A 19362-nucleotide genomic window follows, 5' to 3' on the forward strand; every position below is an offset into this window, starting at 1 on the left:
TACTGTTTTTGAATTTACTTATAGACATATAGATGTGATATAATCATGAGTGTTTAATAGAATACAGTGGAGTAATGATTTTGTGAACTTAATTTGATCTTTGTACCCTCAAATGCTGTTAGAGGGGCAATGTGCATGATGTGTCAGAGTCTCTTGTCATTTAGGGACTGAAGGTCTGGGGTCAGATTTTGATTACTTCTGTTCCCCCAATCAAGAAGGGGAACTGTATAAAGATGTCTGTTTACCATCAACCTTACACCTTTGTTCAATCTAGGAGATGACATGTCTGCCCTTTGTTCAATCATGAGCCAGGAGGAGGAACCTTTTAGCTTTTTTGTATAAATGTGTCGATGTTCTGTAAATTGTCACACACTTGGAATCATCACGTTGCATTCTGATGTGATATTCTGACTGTGTCTTTAGAGGCCTCTAAATAAATTCTTGCAGGAAAACTTCTTCATCAGATCCTGAATACAATTATTTTGGACACGCAAAGATTACATTTAATATAGTAATTTAATATTCCTTCATTTTGGTGACCCCGACGAGCGACGTTGCGAGCTGTGGCGTTCACGGACGGATGCAATTCCAGGCGCCTAATTAATTACGGTGAGTGGACATTTATCCACGTTTGAGGAATTGTGTCTGTTTCGAGTCGCTGCAGCTGGTATTCGTCTTGAAAAATTACATTGTGATGAGATCTGTGTGAAAAGGTGTTAGTAAAATTTGAAGTCGTTGTGTTGGACACGAAGTCCCTGATTTCGGATTTTACTACGGTGTTCGAACTGTACACGTACGTGGTGACGACAGCATTGTTTACGGAAGTGTCGTTACGTTGGTTGTCTCGCTGAAAGGGAAACACAGGCAGACGCAGCGGGTTGCGCCGCTGCTAAGAAGTCGAAAGATTCTTGAATAAATTTGATATTAAAAAGTATAAATGGACACAGCGTACGTACGCCGCTGTTATAAATTTGGTACTAAGAGGCACAGGTAGACGCAGCGGACTTCTCGCCGCTGTTAAGAAACCGTTAGATTCTTGAATAGATTTGTTCAGCTGGTAGACACATGCGCAGATGAGATACGTAACGTTACGATGATGGTGCACAATTAAGCCGGATTGTTGCAAACGGGCTGAAGCAGGCGTTTTATTAAAAATTACAGGAAACACACGGCAGTCTCGTTCTAAAGGAATCTTAGAGATTGTAAGTCCCTGCATTTCTGAGGCAATTGTTAAGTACATGTAGAGTTGGAAACAACTTTTCGCTGCGAAGGAGCCAAGAGACTGCTTTGTGATCGTCTTAAAGCAGTATTTTTTCCGGGCTACAGGTTGACGCATAGCTTTTATTATTTATGAATGCTATTGCTAAGAAATCGAGAGATCGCGATATTTTTGTTTTTGGATAATTTTGTTTAGCTGAAAGGAGCGCTCCGCCGTCTAAAACGGCATATGATATTGAATTTCCACGGCGAATGTAGGAGTACTGCTGTGTGAGAAGTAAGCCCGTGAAGATCCTGGATATATTTGTTGAAGTCGCGCAAAAGGTATTTAATATCTGTTTCGTTTTCGTCTTGTTTGTGTTTGTCTGGAAAAAAAAAAAAAAAGAAAAATATTTTTTTGGGGGGATTAAGGAGAATACTTTTGATCTGTTATATCGTAGTATAATAAGTGAGACGTCACTGACTTTATAAATATTAAAAACGACTAATTACTACATATTATGGACGGAAAAAATTGACTGTAACTAAGGAGGTTTGCATAGACTTCCGGTCGAGAGTCAGAATTGGTCGCTAAGCGAACAGTGAGTTCATGATGCTGGACGCATTTCCACCACGGCGTCAACGTAAGTATGAAACTCTTTTAAATGTATGAATGCGCACGAATTGTGATAGTGGTTGGTTCTCACCGTTGTAAAATGTGGTGTGTTTGTGGAACTTGATTGTGTAAACAGCGCCAGACGCTGATTACCTCCGTGAAAAACACTTCTATAAGTTTCTTCGAATGGAAGAAAAGTTAGACGGTGCGGGGTCGTGAGCCAAATGTTGGTTTGTGCTAGAATGTTAGCGTTGGATAGCTCTGTGAAAGTTGCGCAGATGGCGGTGTTAAGTGATTTTGAGAATGAGGAAACTGATGCTAAGCTAGCGGCTCTGACAGCGTACGAGGTTTGCGCAGGAGATGAGTTTTTGGTAAGATGCTACCGTGCGAATCTGTTTTTAAGGCTAAGGATGAGTTAGCTGCGGGCAGCCGCATCTGTTAAGAAATTGGAACATAAATTGGATGAAGTGTTGACTGTGAAAGATGACCCGGGGGGAAAATTTGAACCAAGCGAGAGCTCTTGGCTTAGAAATGAATTGTTGAGTGTACGCATTTGTTTATTTGTTAAGCTCCATGGTGTGTTGTGGCCACGCGGTTTTTCGTTGTTTGTTTTAAATTGTGCGCGACGTGTCTGTGTCGCAGCCGTAACGTTGCGATGGATTGTGCGCGAATAAGTCGACATTTGAGCTATAAGTACGTGGTGAAGTTATTATTAGACGAATAAACGGTGTATTTTACAAATGAGTGCGCACTTCGGAGAGGTTTGTGTTCGTCTGTGGTTCAACAACTGAGACGCCACTGAATTAAGTTGAGGAGTGTGTGTTGTGTGAGTGTTTGTTGAAACTATGAATATGTGAAGCATGTGTGAATTGTGAGTTTAAAGGGGGGATTTGATTTCTTCTTGTTTTTGTGTTTTTTCTCCTCAATGCCTTTATGACAAGGGAGAGGAAACTGAAGTTACAGTAAGTGAAAGAAGGACTGAGTTTGTTGGAAGGCAGGTATTTTGTGTCTCCAAAAATGAGCGAGATAAGATAGGATGTATATGAATGGCGTTTTGTAGGAAAGAAAGAAAAGATGGGTGGAAAGTAATTTTTTCCCTCCAAAATTCTTTGTCCTCAAAAAAGAGTGAAAAAGAATGGTAAGCAGGAAATCTGCATATTTTGAAAGTAGGGGAGAATTCTGCCTTTGTCTGTGACAATTTTTAAAGCTCTTCCCCCCACGCTTGATTAGGGACTAAAGGTCTGTGAGGATGGGGGCCGTGAGCTGCTGTTTTAAGAAGGTGGTGATTTGTACTGTTGTCTGTTAAAATTAAATTAAACTAAATAAAAAGGAAAGGGGGTGTGATAAGTTTAGTCCTCTCTCCCATTGTCTCCATTTGGGAGACTTGTAGTCTGTTGTGTGTGTGAATAGCAGGGGTCGTCTAAGGCTAAATCAAATTGTTCCTGTTATGCGGAAGGACATAGAGGTCTAGGTGTTAACTACAGGCCACTCTCATATTATTTTTAAAATCAGATCTGTGTAATATAGTTGAATAAGTAATAAAACCAAATTTTAATTGAAATAGACTTTTCATTTTTGATTTTATATTTCCCCTGCATCTCTGATAACTTATTCGTAAGTGTGAAAATGATTTAACCTTTGTCTTTATCTGAGTCCCATTCTAGAAGTCTGGAAATGTCTTCCATCCAAGTGGCCAGGGTGACTGACAGCTGTCACATTTTCTTAAATTTGAGGTAACACGTAATGAAGATGTCTATGGTAGACATATGCGTAAATATAGTACTACTACTTGCTATAGTGTAGTGATCAAATTCAAATAAAACCACAAAATGAATAAATTAGGGGTTTGAAAACAAAATATTTTGGGGGAATTTTTTATTTATTTTTATTGGAAATTGAATGACAACAAGCAGTGTTCTCTTGCTATGATCTCATCTCCCTCTGTCTGTTCCGAGTGTATAAATGTTTCAGGCAGGTTCAATCTTTGACTGAAAGGTGTTTCACTTGGGTGACTCAACCGAAAAGTGCTGGAAATGGAATGAACAGCATTCTCCTGCTATGCTTGATGTTCAGAGTGGACGGCGAACTGAACAATGGTCACTTTCGGGGGGGAAGTGACCACACGGACTGCGAAAAGGATGGTACACTGTAAATCCGCTCGTCCTGTGACTGTTCAATGACTCTTATGCATTGTTTGAGCATAATGTCCAGCAACTTTTTAAGCAGACAGGATTATCATCGATTCTGCCATGATGAACTTTTCCTGAGAACTCCAGTACACAAAGCCCAGTGCCCGCTTTGAACTATGCCCTGCATAAACTGCTATCGACAAGGACAGGAAGGAATATGAACTACAGTTGTGGACTCAAAGTTCTGGAATCATCTGAGTTTGGTGCCTGAGGTCGTATGTTGTATTCTGTTTGTAGACATTTGCACTCTGTACTATGTCAGAAAGGAGATGTGATCTATAGCAACGCAGTTTCGGAAATTGAGAACAGCTTATGTGAATTAGGGTAGTACAAAATTCATTCTAATCCTTAAATACTATATTTTCCGTTGTTTGATGCTTGTTGAATTTGGCCTTCTAGTTTTTTCCCATTTCTCTTTTATAACTTTGGCTTCTCAGAGTGGACTCAGATATGGAACACTTACGCCGAAGTTGCTGGTTAAATTTTTAATTTTCGATTTAGGTCGCAGCACTGATTTTAATTGGGTCATGATCTGCAAAGTTGCCTGCTGTGTTTTACAAGCCCCCACTACTCTGTAGAAGAGGTGAGGTTAGTTAGCATCTTAAGAATACTTTTTGGTTGGTTTAAAGTAGGGATTTTGTTTTGTTTTTCTGATTATAACTCGTTTCTTTTACTAGTTGAGATGGCAGATATTTGGAAGATTTGTGACCTGCAGTAGATTAATGGGGTTGTTTAAAAAAAAAATAATAATAATAATAATAATTCTTCTCTTCCTGACCCTAAAAGTCCTCCGCTGCAGTATCTTAATTTACATCTGCTTAAGTTGGTTGTTTTTCTAATCTACAGGATTCAAATTTACATTACAAACTCTTGCCTCAAAGGCTTTTGTTTTTATGGCTCATGGCTAGCTCAGCTGGAGATCTTTTTATAGTTCTGGTGTTGGCCAAATTGTCACAATTTGGTTGTTTTTTAATCTACAGGACACAAGGTGTCTGTTTTTCCTCTTTGAAGCAGCAATTTGGAAGCGGCTGCAGTTTTCACATTCAGGTCTGAAATGATCAAAATTGATCTTTATCAGATGGGGGAATGATTGGTCTGTCTGAGTTTGTTGAAAAGGAAGTCTGATGTGAGAATGATTGGTCTGTCTGATGTGAGAATGACTGGTCTGTCTGTGTATCAAAAGGAAGTCTGATGTGAGAATGAAGTTTGGTGTGAGGAATTTTACAGGCAGCGAATGGGGAGGATTTGACCATGGGAGGAAACGTAAGTTCTACAAAGATGACAAAAGACGACCCTTATAGCAGAAATACGGTAAGTATGTTCCATCTCAGAAACGATTGAAAAGTATAATTTCTAGAGCCCATGGAATATGCCATTTAGGTGTGGAAGGAACATTGACACACCTGGGTGACATTTTTTCATGAGACAAGTTGTTAAAAATGAACTGCAGTGTTTATTTAAGGTTTGAGTATAAATCTCTTCTCAGACTGTTCATGGCCCGGCCGGACATGAATAGTTCTGAGTTAAGATGATGTTGTTTTTAAATGATTTACACTGCTATAATAAGAAACCAGCGTTAAAAATACAGAAATTTGATGTACGACAAAGAGCACATTTATGCTAAAATCTACAACAGTAAATATCATGGTAAAATATTTGATTAATCATTATCTACCATCATAAGGGTTTCCTAGGAAGATTGGATCAGACAAACCCACTTGAAAAAACAAAACTTCATAAGATATAGAAAAGGCATTGAGATTAAAACATATTTGATTTAGTATATTATCTCTGATCTCAAGGACATTAAAGAAAAATAGAAATATTAAACAATTGGCCTCATAAAGTTTCAATGGCAACAAGACTTTCATTATTATGCCATTGAATGTACAAATGTCATTAAACGGATTCTGTTTGAATGCCACAACAAAAATAACTTTTTCCGTGTCCAACAGCATGTTTCAGGACCTACAGAACTTAAACAATTAACATTTGCTAACAAAAAACCAGGTGCTCTTTTCAAAGTAAAGAATGAAGACTATGTATGTTATGAGTGACTAAATGAAAATGATTTTGCACACAGATTGGTTTGCTGATCATAATGGTGGGGGCCACATCCACCACATGTGAGCCAAGAGGTCCCAGGCTCATCAAATCACATCAATTGACTGAGGGGGTTGACTAAGCTGCTGATCTGCGTCCACACCAATTGGAGCCATCTAACGGATCCCACCACACCCGGTTCCAGTGTCTACCTGACAAGCTGCCCAAGGACGCAGAGGAAAGAAGATTCATTGGAGTGCCTTTTCCATGGGCAAAGATGGGCACAGTTGATTCGCCTGGAAAAGCTGATCAAGTGTCAATCTGCTGGTGAAAGGGGGAAATCACTCAATGGTGATTTGAATCACATGCCCCTTTTCATCAATTCACAAGGAAAGAGTCACACTGGGAATGAAGTCCCGTGACCTTTCCTGCGATCTCTGGCAGTGAGCCAGGGTTCGGAAAGAGGCTGACAAACGCCTCTTCTTAAAAAAAAAAAATAAAAAATTTTTGACCAACTTTTCATTCAACAAGACCCTCATCAGGAGATGGCTTCGAGGGACGGACACATCTGCTATTGCGTCGTGACACTTAACCACATCACATAGTGTTATGCCTCACATTTATTATGCCCCTTCCACTGATTTTTTTAATGAATCAAACTGAATTTTGACTGCTAAGTCCCTCTATCTTTCTCTCTCTCTCTCTCACCTGCTATTCTTATTTTCTGAACTCCACACATAAACATTGCTTCATTTTTGCGACGATCAAGATTCGCGCTGGACTTTCTCTCTAGACTATTGTGGGATTAAATGTCCGGTTTTTGAACTTATAGAAGTTCAATGGTAGGACTGAAGACATTTAATATTTTCAATTTGATGTTTTACTGTTTTTGAATTTACTTATAGACATATAGATGTGATATAATCATGAGTGTTTAATAGAATACAGTGGAGTAATGATTTTGTGAACTTAATTTGATCTTTGTACCCTCAAATGCTGTTAGAGGGGCAATGTGCATGATGTGTCAGAGTCTCTTGTCATTTAGGGACTGAAGGTCTGGGGTCAGATTTTGATTACTTCTGTTCCCCCAATCAAGAAGGGGAACTGTATAAAGATGTCTGTTTACCATCAACCTTACACCTTTGTTCAATCTAGGAGATGACATGTCTGCCCTTTGTTCAATCATGAGCCAGGAGGAGGAACCTTTTAGCTTTTTTGTATAAATGTGTCGATGTTCTGTAAATTGTCACACACTTGGAATCATCACGTTGCATTCTGATGTGATATTCTGACTGTGTCTTTAGAGGCCTCTAAATAAATTCTTGCAGGAAAACTTCTTCATCAGATCCTGAATACAATTATTTTGGACACGCAAAGATTACATTTAATATAGTAATTTAATATTCCTTCACTAGACATATAACAATAATCTACCACATGTGTTTTTGACGGTGGATGTGTAGAACTGTGCTTTAGCGTGCTGAGAGCTGTTTCTGTTTCTTATTTTGCACCTCGCCCATTGAAAAATGGAAATTAAGAGTCAAACTTTGGCCCTCATTAAATCAACATTAAAAGCATTGTTTTCAGTACGGTCAAGACGGACAATTGTAAGATACAACTAAGATTTTGTTAAATTAATCCTTTTGACAGTAAACTGAGCACTATTGACTTTTTGAAAGAATTGAAAAGTTCACCTTCTGACACACCTGATTCGTGAGCTGCTCATTAGAAAGCTCTGCAGAAGCCTGATAACGATCCTGATCATTTGAATGAGGTGTGTTGGATGACAGAAACATCCTAAACATGCTAGGACCGAAATTGGTGACACCTGCTGTAGATTTTTGTTGATTGAAACAGTACTTGGACCGTAATTATGTCTCTACCATTTTTCTACAGCTGTTTTGCTAATATGAGGATATTTTTTATGTTTTGAGGCGCTGTACAACTTTTGAGATATGGAAGGAACGGGACCCGGACTTCAAAAAAGACCTAATTTGCCCCTTGGATGATTACGTTGCCGACTTGTGGAATAGAACGTTTAACGGAAAGATGGGCATGATGATAGGGATTTTTATTTTTATTTGTCTGTGCAGATTCATTTTCAACAGGTGGTGTCATCTTATTATATTTTAGCACCTTGAGATCTGACAAATATTTTCTTGCATGTTCTTTTTAAATGCTGTCACTTTTTTTATCCATCCATTTATCTTTCACAAGTTTTTTGATTGTGTTGAAAGAAGAAAATGATTTTTGATTGAATCGTAATAGAAATGGTTGTTTGTGTGTGTGCGTGTGTGTGTGTGTTTTCCCCCCTTGTTCACTCGGAATTATCGCCTGTGAAAAGCTTTCCTAAGCCTCTTTCACAACAAGACCTGCTTTTTCCTCGACCCAAAAGCCAGGAAGAAGACAAAAAACAAACTAGGGAGCGGTAAAAACGGTAGTTTCTGCCATTCATTTGCCTACATATGAGAACGGGTCTCTAAAGCCATGTTTCCACCATGCAATATACTTTAGTCCAATTTGTCACAGCTCGAGGACACCAATCCGCATTTGCAGTTTACACAAAAGCGAGACATTGCCATAATTGTCAATGGTATACAGCGATGGCGTATAAAATACTTGCTAACTGCTGCCAACACAACAGGATAGGAAAATGTATTAAACGTCACACAAACTGCAAATTTTGATGGAATACTCTGACATACAGGCAACATAAAAACTCTCCATCACATTTATTTACTGCTTTTATATTTTTGTGGTACATGATTGATGTCTGTGATATGGTACCAAGATGCCACAGGTCATCCAATATACTGGGAATTACCAAGAAGAAGAGTTGCCTGTGTCCAAATCACTAATATGACTGGATAGCCGAAAGGCCAAGACCTTTGAAGTCACAAGACCGCCATATTGCTCCTCCCAAGAAACGTTTTTTTTTTTTTAAGCATACGATCCTATACATTTACAGTATCGAAATTGGAGAACATTTGAGACAGTACTTAGTAGAAAACAGCATGATTTATGATGTTTTAAATTTGTTAAACATAAACAAGAGGATTTCAGACATTTTACAACTTGCCTTAAATACAGGTATAAATTATATGCTTAATGATGTTTACAGGAGGAAACTTGTATAATTTTATTGAATAATTATAACTGTAATTCAACAAAAGATGCCTCTGCCAAATATAGTATTGGAGTTTAAAGGACTGAGCGATAAAAGAAAAGGGGGGTCTTCAAAACAGCACACACCGCCCACTTGTTATTTTCTTATTTTATTTTTTTACTCGTTAAAAAATAGCGCAAAAACTAGCCACAAAACCCCCAAACCCACTCCCGCCCTTATACTAACTGCCTACGAGCTGTTTATGTCTCTTCTGAACGTTTACCGTTATACAGTTGCATGCTGGCAAGATGGGAGGAGCAAGATGGCCGCCCTGTGACTTCAGCGGCTTGCACGGGCGTGTACACAAGGCTGGGTCCTCCCAATTTGGCGGCTGCATGTTGTCACTCCCGGCGCTACTCGACAGCACGCACGGATTTACGACTGATTTACACATGAATGGATTGTTAGTCAATGTGCTACCGACAAGCAGTATTGTCACTTGAAGAAGGTATATTAAAATCACCAACTGAGGGGTGTAGTTAATCCATAACTTTTTGCGTGTCCAATAAACCAACTGGTGAGATGAGAAATGAACAGAGTTTCCTGCGCAGGATAATTCTTAAAGGAGATCTCCTGTTGCACCATTGAATCAAACTCCGACAAGTTCTGATCAACAATGCACACCCTCCTCTCGAAGGGCCAGCCTTTTATTACAATTCAGTCTCCAAGCAGAATATCTCTCCCTTCATGAATGAGCAAATGTGTTATACAGTTGAAGGACATGTCAAACAATAGAACTCTTAGTGCAGTTGCAGCTGTCTTCGTCTCTGGCCAAAATATGTATATTTTCAAGGCACTTTTCATATTCTTCTTCATAACAAAATCTCACTTTATCATTTGACCCAAAAGCACCAATGACCGTGACTAATGGAAAAGCAAAACAAGTTCTGTTCAAGACCACAATGTACGTGTACAAAATAAAACAAGAAATTCTGGACCAATCAGTGTATAGCAAAATCAAGGGCGAAAATATGTTTTCGTACAAAGTGATGAGAAGGAACTTTTCTAGACTAAATAATATGGTCCCAGCTTTAACCCAGAACATACGAGGTCAACATCATGTGCCCTGCTCAGGACACAAGACACTTTGACAAACTTAAAATGAAGAATTAAATGTTCATGATCAGTAACAATAATCGATATATGAAAATAGGTATTAAAATGTTATAATATCCTTCAGTCCCCCTTTTGGGCTTACGTAAACACTAAGCCCAATAACTAAATATTTAAACATTTTACACAAAGATTCCAGCGGGATCTACATCGGATGTTGCAGCAGGCCGGGCTGAGGAAGTAACAGACTCCATCATCATGTAAGAAGACTTATTTCGTACGTCCTGTTTTTCAATTGCGGCAGAAATAATTTTCTCGCAAAGGGAACGAATACAGGGTATACAACAACATCCGCATATTGTTATTAGAGCCGTAAATACAGCAATTGATATCAAAATTGTGGAAATTAAGGTTTTGTAGCGGCCAAATACAGTCATCCAATTATCCCATAGCGAAGTGTCTATACCCGAGTGTTCATTCATCTTTCTATTAAGTGTCCGGAGTCCCTTAATTGCAATAGTTAAAGTACCATCCGGTGCGGTATTATTAGGAATGAAGGTACAACATTGATCTGCGAACATTGAGCAAACTCCCCCTTTTTCTGCCAATAGCATATCAAGTGCAATTCGGTTCTGAAAAGCCATCAAAGATGTGGCAGCCAATTGGCCATGTACAGCTTCAAATCCAGATTGAGTCCAATTTCCTAGTCTTTGTACATTGTAATGCACATAATTAATTCTGTCTACATTTTTGTTAATGGTACACCACCAACAAATTAGGGATTCAAATCCTGAAGTTATTTGATTAGTCAATTTGTATTCATTTGGCACACCTCTCGGCACTCCAATTGCATCAATGTAGGTGGGGACATTTTCCTGTTGCCAAGAAGATCGTTTAATTCTATGGAAAGGAGGAGAAGATTGTGGTTCCCAAGTGTCAATCATTTGTAAAAGGTTATCAACCGAGGTGGGAAAAAGTTGTACTGGCAGAAGAAGGGTGATGAGAGCACAATATCCTTTGCCATCCCAAGGCAACTTGTCAAATATCTGATTATGCCCACACCACCACCAAATGTCAGCCCTTGATTGCGGCTTGAATTTTTGACCCACATTTATTATTGTAGTGCAGTGTGAAATGTGATCTAGTTCTCCCAATTGTTCTCCGGTACCTGTCATTTTAATACATGAAAAATTACCATCTGCAATTTCCTTAGAAAATATTGGTTTAGTTGTCTGCAAATTCACTAGTGGATATATCTTATCCCATTGAGAGCATTTGGCATTTGGGGCAGTTTTATTCATAATTTCCATTATACATTGTTCCTCGATTTTAGCCGGGATTACTCTCAATAAAGGTCGTGGTCCCACACATACTACACACTCCTTACCAGAGGCGTGTGTTGCCTCGTGTGCTAGCAATAGCCAATTGTTGCTGCTTTTGGACACTCCTGTAGTAACCCTAAACCATTCAATTACACCATCAATCGGTACACTTACAGCTTTTACCCCATTCTCCATTGAGTATTTAGTCATTTTTGGTTGGTCTAGCTTACTCATAGTCTTATTTACACAGATTAGAATAGGAAAACGTGGGTCAACGCCGTGGGACCATGCCCATAACAGTAATCCAAAACAGGAGGTGTTGTACAGAGTTACATTAGCTGGTCGTATATTCCCGTCGGGAATGGAAAAGGTTAATTCTAGTTGACCTCCCATTTTACGCAGTGTTGTCCTTTTAGAAAAGAAAACAGCCTCCTTGCTTTTTCCCGGTGGCCAATATTGTCCACTTTGGGTGGTTATAAAAGTACCCCAATCTAGTTGCGCAACATTTCCTGTCAAATACCACCAATATTTCACCCATATTCCTCCCCTTGTCTCTTCCCATCCTCTAAATCCTTTTAATGACGTAATGGGAATTTTGACAGAGGTGTTTGTGTTTGTGGCAACTGTCACCGTGACTGAGTCATCATACGTTTTGGATATAACCCAGGGAATGTGTGGAGAGTTCATGTCTCGCTTAGCCCGAATTTTTGTGGTTGCGTTTACAGATGTGGTTAGGGGATCCCAAAAACACAAAATTGGCATAACAGTCAGTATAAGAAAGAGTGTCGTGATGCAGACGCAATTGAAGACGCATTGTCTCTTCGAAGTAGCCATCTTGTGATTTTTTCTTTTTTTTTTTTTTTTTTTTAAACAGTCATCACTTTCTTTATTTTCTTGTGTGGATGGTGCACTCAGGTTCCTTGAGCAGCATCAGCAGAAGGTTGAACAGAGCCTTTTTGTGAAGAGGGTCCTTCTGCCTCTCTCCAACTGCCAGGGGTGCAAAAATCGGTCACCGGGATTTTATCTTCCCAAGTTGTGACTCATTCTTTGTGGAATGCCCTGGAAAAAGGGACACATTCCTCCTGTTTCCATTCGAAAGACGTCCTCAGCGAAACTCAATCTTCATGTAGTAATTCCTCAGCTCGTTAGCTGACACTGGAAGCAGTTGAATGGCCTCTCGGCTGGCACGTCTGGTCACTGGAGCAGCTGGCTGGTCTCTCTGTTGATTCCCGGTGGTGGCTGGCTCCTGAAGGTGGGGGTTGAGTAGAAGGCGGACCTCCGGCTGGTCTAATAGGCAAGATGTGGAACCAGGTGCCCCGTGGACTGGACTAGATTGACCTTTTCATCACCTTATCTGGGTGCAAAATATTTTCATTTAGTCACTAATAAACATTTATTCACATCCCTTCTTTTTGAAAGAGCATTTTGGTAGTGTTATTAGTTAGGGGTTAGTAAATGTTAGTAAAGTTCTGTAGGCCTCTCCTGTGGGAAAAAATTCTGTTTGTTGTGACATTTAATTAGGATCCAGCCTTTGGCTGACTTTAATGACCTGAGCACATTCTTAAATGCAAAAAATGAAAATCTTTAGCCAGTTCAAATCTGACGAGGCCAATTTTGTTTACAGAATGTAATAATTATTGGAATGTTTTATAATATTTATTGTTATAGATATAGCATGGATGTGCTTCCAGCCATTAAATAAATGCAACTTTCGTCAACAAATAAAATCAAAAAATAACATCTAACCCCAGGGCCCCAAGGGAAAAATAGAAATAGAAATGGAACATATTCACCTTATTTTCGCCGTCCCTGCCAAAACTTACTCCTTCTCCATGGTCAAGGAAATCCCCAATTGTCCTCCTGTAAAATTCATTCTCACGGACTATCTATAATTATCGCATTAAGACTAACTTTTAATTTTAAATTTATTTATTTAACATGGACTGTTTGTGTCCTTCGCGACGATATACCCAGACCAACCAATAATTCCCCCATCTGAAAAAAAAAAAAAAAAAAATCGCTTTAGAGACTCTTTCAGACTAATATATAAAGTTTTGCAGTAAATAAATTTTGCTTGCTTTTTGTTTAGAAAGAGGGGAAAATTTTACATTTAACCAGCAAATTCGACAATGCGTCCCAAGCAACTATTTAAATTTCAAAAGAGAATTCGGGAAAACACTAGAAGACCAAACTTAAAAAAGTAAAATATAATAATTAAGATTGAAATAAATTGTATCTTATCTGTCTGTATTCATATTAGCTGTTTCAATTTCTGAAACCAGACGAAATTTACCTGTATTATCTTTTGTACTATAAAAATATTGTAGCTTATGCCAATGAATTTTACAAAGAATCTCAGTTTTCAGCCAATTCATCAATTATTATTAATACATAAAGTTGCCCTTAGTTTTAATGTTACCATTAAGCTTGCTAGTCCCCCTTTTTGATGTTTGTCCAAAAAGCTGACTGTTTCAAAATAGACAGAGATAAACAAATCAGATCAAATCAAAATAGACATCAAACGTTTTTAAAATGTAATAAATCTGTGTGTATATAGTGTTGTCAATCAGTTCATTATATTTACGAAATGTTTTACTGTAGATGTTATCACCTTATATCTGTCAAAAATAGAGTGCAGTGTAAACAGTCAGTATCACATCATATGGCCCGGTATCACTAATTCAAGGAAAGCATTGTTTGTGGGGTTGAGTCACCATCGTAGTGGACAGTTCTGGACGCAGGAATGCTTTAAGGACGCTTGTGCAGAGCATATGGAGCAGTTTTTCATAGGACAGTTCGTGCGGAGCATTGTGTGCATTGGGCAGTGGAGCAGTTTTTCTTTTATCACATTTGTATATGATGGCACAGTCATTGTTGCAACAGGTGGCGCCAGGAACCTCCCCTCTCCATCAGGTATTGGCAGGATGTTTTGTGATGATGGCTGCATCACGCCCCTCTGATGGTGGTGGCAGTTGCAGTTTCTTTGTGGGTGGGGGTTTTTAAAGAGGTCTGTGTCCCGCCAGTTGACTTTGTTCCGAAATAATGACCCTTGACCAATAATCCTCACTCGACTGAAAACATTAAAATCTGCCCCAACAGTATTTAGGTTATAACATGTCAGTAAATATTAAAACCAAAAACTTCCTTTATTAAAAAAATTAAATAAAAATAAAAATAATAAAAAATAATAATTAAAACAATGAAAGTTTACAATTTTAAATAATTGCTAATTATATGTCAATATTTGTTATGGTTTACAATATTTAATTTAATATGTTTTGCATACCTTCATAAATAATACTTAGGATAAAATAGGACAGATATACTCTAACAATTTACAAATATAGTTAATTAATAAGTGTGTAGTTTTCAATTAATGTTTTCTCAATGGAGGCCGCAGCCCGTAAAGTCAGCCTTTAGTCAAACGTCAAAGCAGGAATGATTTTTAATTACATAGCACCTCAAATTATGTCAAAAATGTGTTTCTTCCAGATAGCTTCCCCAGTCTGTTTGTAATGAGACTTCAAATGTCAAATTCAAAGGTTAAATATATTCAGGAGAGATTAAAATTACTTTCTATTTATAAACGTCGGAGAAAAAAATAAATAAAAAACTCCTTTTAAATTATAATTAACACATTACTTCATCCCCAGGACCGGAACATGGCACTTTGGTGCGACCCCAATTGTCCTTAATGGGTGTGTCTCCTGATTCTGAAAAGATATTTAAAATTTATCAAACAATGTTCTCGCGCACAAACAAAATCATAAGGGAAAAAACAATCATCTATATAAGAATTATTCCACATTAATTGCCATCCAAGTTATTTGTTTTTAGTTATTATTATTATTAAAATAAGAGTAGAGACTAAACTATTTAATCTAAAACAATCACACAATTAACATTACCTTTTATAAAAACATTTTATTTGACCTCATTACAAAGATTGATGGCTGTTGGCATTTTTTAACCCGAGAAAGGGAATGAGTCATAGCAACTACAATCAGTCAAAGCCACCCATGCTCTACAAGCATAAGACATGCATCTAAATTTTATAATATCTTAAAACTATACCTCTCTATGTTATTTGTGTATTAATATTCGTTCGTTTTATAGCAAACATAATTTTTAAATATGACGTATTTGCACTCTTGAAGCCAGTTTAAGTATTCAACATTAGTGCTTAAGAAATTTATGTAAGGGGCTTATAAAATCAGTTACGGCAACAATTTATATAATGTCGTTCAATTATTTAACGCAGACAATTGCGGGTTTTAGCGTTAGAAGTTTTATTAGTAATTTTACCGTCTAATTAATTTATCCCGTTTAGCGCTTATTAAACGGCTTAATTTGTTTTATTACATAAATTTGTATTATACAGTTATTTTATTTGCAAAGCAACATTTCAGTATTCATCATTTTTTCAATACACTTTTCTTAAAGATACGTCCGGGACTCTCCTCTATATAAAATTACATACACTCATAACATTATTAACGGGCGGTCGCCGTGTACGCACATTCAAAGTTAAATTGCCGTCATTAAAACCATCGAACAAATGCCATATCTTATTAGAATAAACTAACCTTTTTCACAATATAATCAAGTCCCGTCGTTCAATATTAATTACATTTTAAGTCATTATTTAAACGGTATGATTAATCCGGAAGCTTTAATTCCGACTAGCGGAAGTCATATCAGGTCAAATCATTTAGTCTTATATCATTATTTAGTTATATAAATGGTTATAACTTCACAAAAATACCTAAAGCTAGTATTCTAGCATTATTCATTATTTTGTCAACAAGCTTTCGATCATTTCTGGCTTTTCTTCCACTCGAAGAAATTACAGATGTGTGTTGCACCAGCTCATCTAGTTCGTGACGTTTTTTCACACATGCAAGTTCAACGTTCTTCATCAAAGAGATTAGACACACTGCAGATTGTAATGACGGAAAATAACCTTTTCTACAGCCGTCTTGCATCCAGTCGCAAAGTTCTTTTTTGTTTCTCGTTTAGCCTTTGTAGGTAAAATCCCTATAGCCACAGCGCATGCGTTTCCAATTTGTTTATCCAGCGTCATCCCATCTAAACTCAACGGAATCCCATTCGGGTCAAACCACTGTGTTTTGAGTTCAAATAGAGTGTCCATGTTTCGTCTTAATTATTAACTCAGGTATTTTATAGCTTATTGATTTGTATTATATTATATTGTAGATTATCATAGTTCAGTTGTATTAATATTTAAATGAAGTGACGTCTCACTTATAACAGAATTAATCAACTGTTCTCGTCGCGGTCCCTTTAAGATTTTACCGTAACGTTAGAGTTTCTTCACCGATCAGACGGCATACACACACAACGGACAGACAAGACATGTCGTTTTGTACGACATATCAACACATAAATATCCGGATGTCAACTGCGCTACCCCAGCTTCAACAGTTTCTTTGTCTTTGAATTTTAGTCACGAATATTCAATAGACCTATTGGCTTGATCTAAAACGTCGTATCAAATATGCTTTAGTCAGCCCGACTTACACGAGTTGAGTCAATACATCTTATATCTCTTATATCTTGTCTAAAAATGTCAATATCCAATTATTCATAGACCTATCGATTAATCTTAAAACGGCGTACTAAATCCGTTTTATGTCAATCTGACTTCCTATAAGTTGAGTCCTTTGTCCCTAGAAAATGAAGCAGTCGATCCTCCCGCAGCTTTAATCGGCAACACTTATTCAAGGATCTTTGTTATCTAATTACCCAAGAATCTATTACTCATAAAAACAAAGTGTTTGTCTCTCCCGCGCATCAGGCAGGGATCAAGACAAAGATGCTTTTTGAGCCGACTTCTCTCAACTTAAATATGTATGGACGTAAAACCAATGCCCACACATCTAACGCTTGGTTACAACAATAATGTTTCCCCAGCTGATTTACTCTCAACTTCAACAACTTAATCTTATGTCAACTGCGCTACCTCAGCTTCAACAGTTTCTTAACCTCATATACACAGACTTCAAATCAATTATCTACGTATCTATCGTCTGTAAAAACCAAATTGTAAAGACAAAATGTTTCCCAGTACTGACTTACAAGCGATCGCTATTCAATTCAATGTGCACCACAAATATGTATACTTCAAATACCGTAGGAAATTCCACAATTATTGACTCCATACAACCAAACAACTTAAACTTCTACCTCTGCTCACACAAATCTCACCCTTGATTTAGTTATCTTACAAGAACGCATGGCGGCCGGAGCGCTCCTAGACAGAAAGAATTCCTCAAACGTGGATAAGATCTCCACTTACCTCAATTAATATGGCGCCAGGAATTCAAACCGTCCGCGAACGCAACAACCGTCAAACGCCTTGCCGTCGGAGGTCACCAACTGAAGAAGGTATATTAAAATCACCAACTGAGGGGTGTAGTTAATCCATAACTTTTTGCGTGTCCAATAAACCAACTGGTGAGATGAGAAATGAACAGAGTTTCCTGCGCAGGATAATTCTTAAAGGAGATCTCCTGTTGCACCATTGAATCAAACTCCGACAAGTTCTGATCAACAATGCACACCCTCCTCTCGAAGGGCCAGCCTTTTATTACAATTCAGTCTCCAAGCAGAATATCTCTCCCTTCATGAATGAGCAAATGTGTTATACAGTTGAAGGACATGTCAAACAATAGAACTCTTAGTGCAGTTGCAGCTGTCTTCGTCTCTGGCCAAAATATGTATATTTTCAAGGCACTTTTCATATTCTTCTTCATAACAAAATCTCACTTTATCATTTGACCCAAAAGCACCAATGACCGTGACTAATGGAAAAGCAAAACAAGTTCTGTTCAAGACCACAATGTACGTGTACAAAATAAAACAAGAAATTCTGGACCAATCAGTGTATAGCAAAATCAAGGGCGAAAATATGTTTTCGTACAAAGTGATGAGAAGGAACTTTTCTAGACTAAATAATATGGTCCCAGCTTTAACCCAGAACATACGAGGTCAACATCATGTGCCCTGCTCAGGACACAAGACACTTTGACAAACTTAAAATGAAGAATTAAATGTTCATGATCAGTAACAATAATCGATATATGAAAATAGGTATTAAAATGTTATAATATCCTTCACACTCCTTTCATATGCAAGTCTGTGCGTGCTGTCGAGTCGCGTCGGGAGTGACGTCATGCAGCTGACGAATACTACCTTCAGAGGACCCAGCCTTGTGAATTTGGACATATGTAATGTGGTAGTCGTAGTAGTAGTAGTAGTAGTAATGTGATCAACTATTGTCTGAACAAAAAGTGTCTTGTATTATTATTATTTTTCTAACAGAGTCGACTTAACGCTGTTAAATTATATTTGCATATGCAAATGACAGACAAATAAGCATGTTTTTGTTGACTTCACAATACATTACACAGTGGCGCCTTTGTCTATGTAATTTATGTTGGGAGAAAGTTATGTGCACAATCTAGGATTACACGCTTGACATTCAGCACAAGCGAAAAGATAATACAAAACCATGCAGTCACAAAAGGAAATATAAGTATAGAGCTTGCTGCCAGAGTGGCATCATGCAAGAGTGCAGATAGCGACAGCCAGGTAAGCAGCAAATGTGACATGTCAGCGGGTAACTTCGCCCCAGCGTGATCTGTTGACATCCACTTGGTGAAGAATTGTTCACAAATAGATACGAAACAATCAAGTGTTGTGTAAAATGAAGTGGCAAAAAGGACTAAATTTGAAAGACTCGAACCATTTCTT

The 19362-nt window shown here is 37.9% G+C and overlaps 2 long non-coding RNA genes across 2 annotated transcripts; one reads left to right on the plus strand and one right to left on the minus strand.

Annotated features, from left to right (window-relative positions):
• The first annotated feature begins 530 nt into the window (after positions 1 to 530).
• LOC144054839 (uncharacterized) lies at positions 531 to 7389 on the plus strand. The gene is made up of 2 exons (XR_013294719.1): positions 531 to 5313; positions 6086 to 7389. It is a non-coding gene; the product is annotated as an uncharacterized LOC144054839 (long non-coding RNA).
• A 2426-nt stretch (positions 7390 to 9815) lies between these two features.
• Positions 9816 to 18712, minus strand: LOC144055811 (uncharacterized). Its single transcript, XR_013294939.1, has 2 exons — positions 16550 to 18712; positions 9816 to 15299 (listed from the first exon to the last, which is right to left on the minus strand). It is a non-coding gene; the product is annotated as an uncharacterized LOC144055811 (long non-coding RNA).
• Positions 18713 to 19362: the final 650 nt, after the last annotated feature.

The sequence above is a fragment of the Vanacampus margaritifer genome, chromosome 7, assembly GCF_051991255.1.
Source record: "Vanacampus margaritifer isolate UIUO_Vmar chromosome 7, RoL_Vmar_1.0, whole genome shotgun sequence".
Classification (NCBI taxonomy): Eukaryota; Metazoa; Chordata; class Actinopteri; order Syngnathiformes; family Syngnathidae; genus Vanacampus; species Vanacampus margaritifer.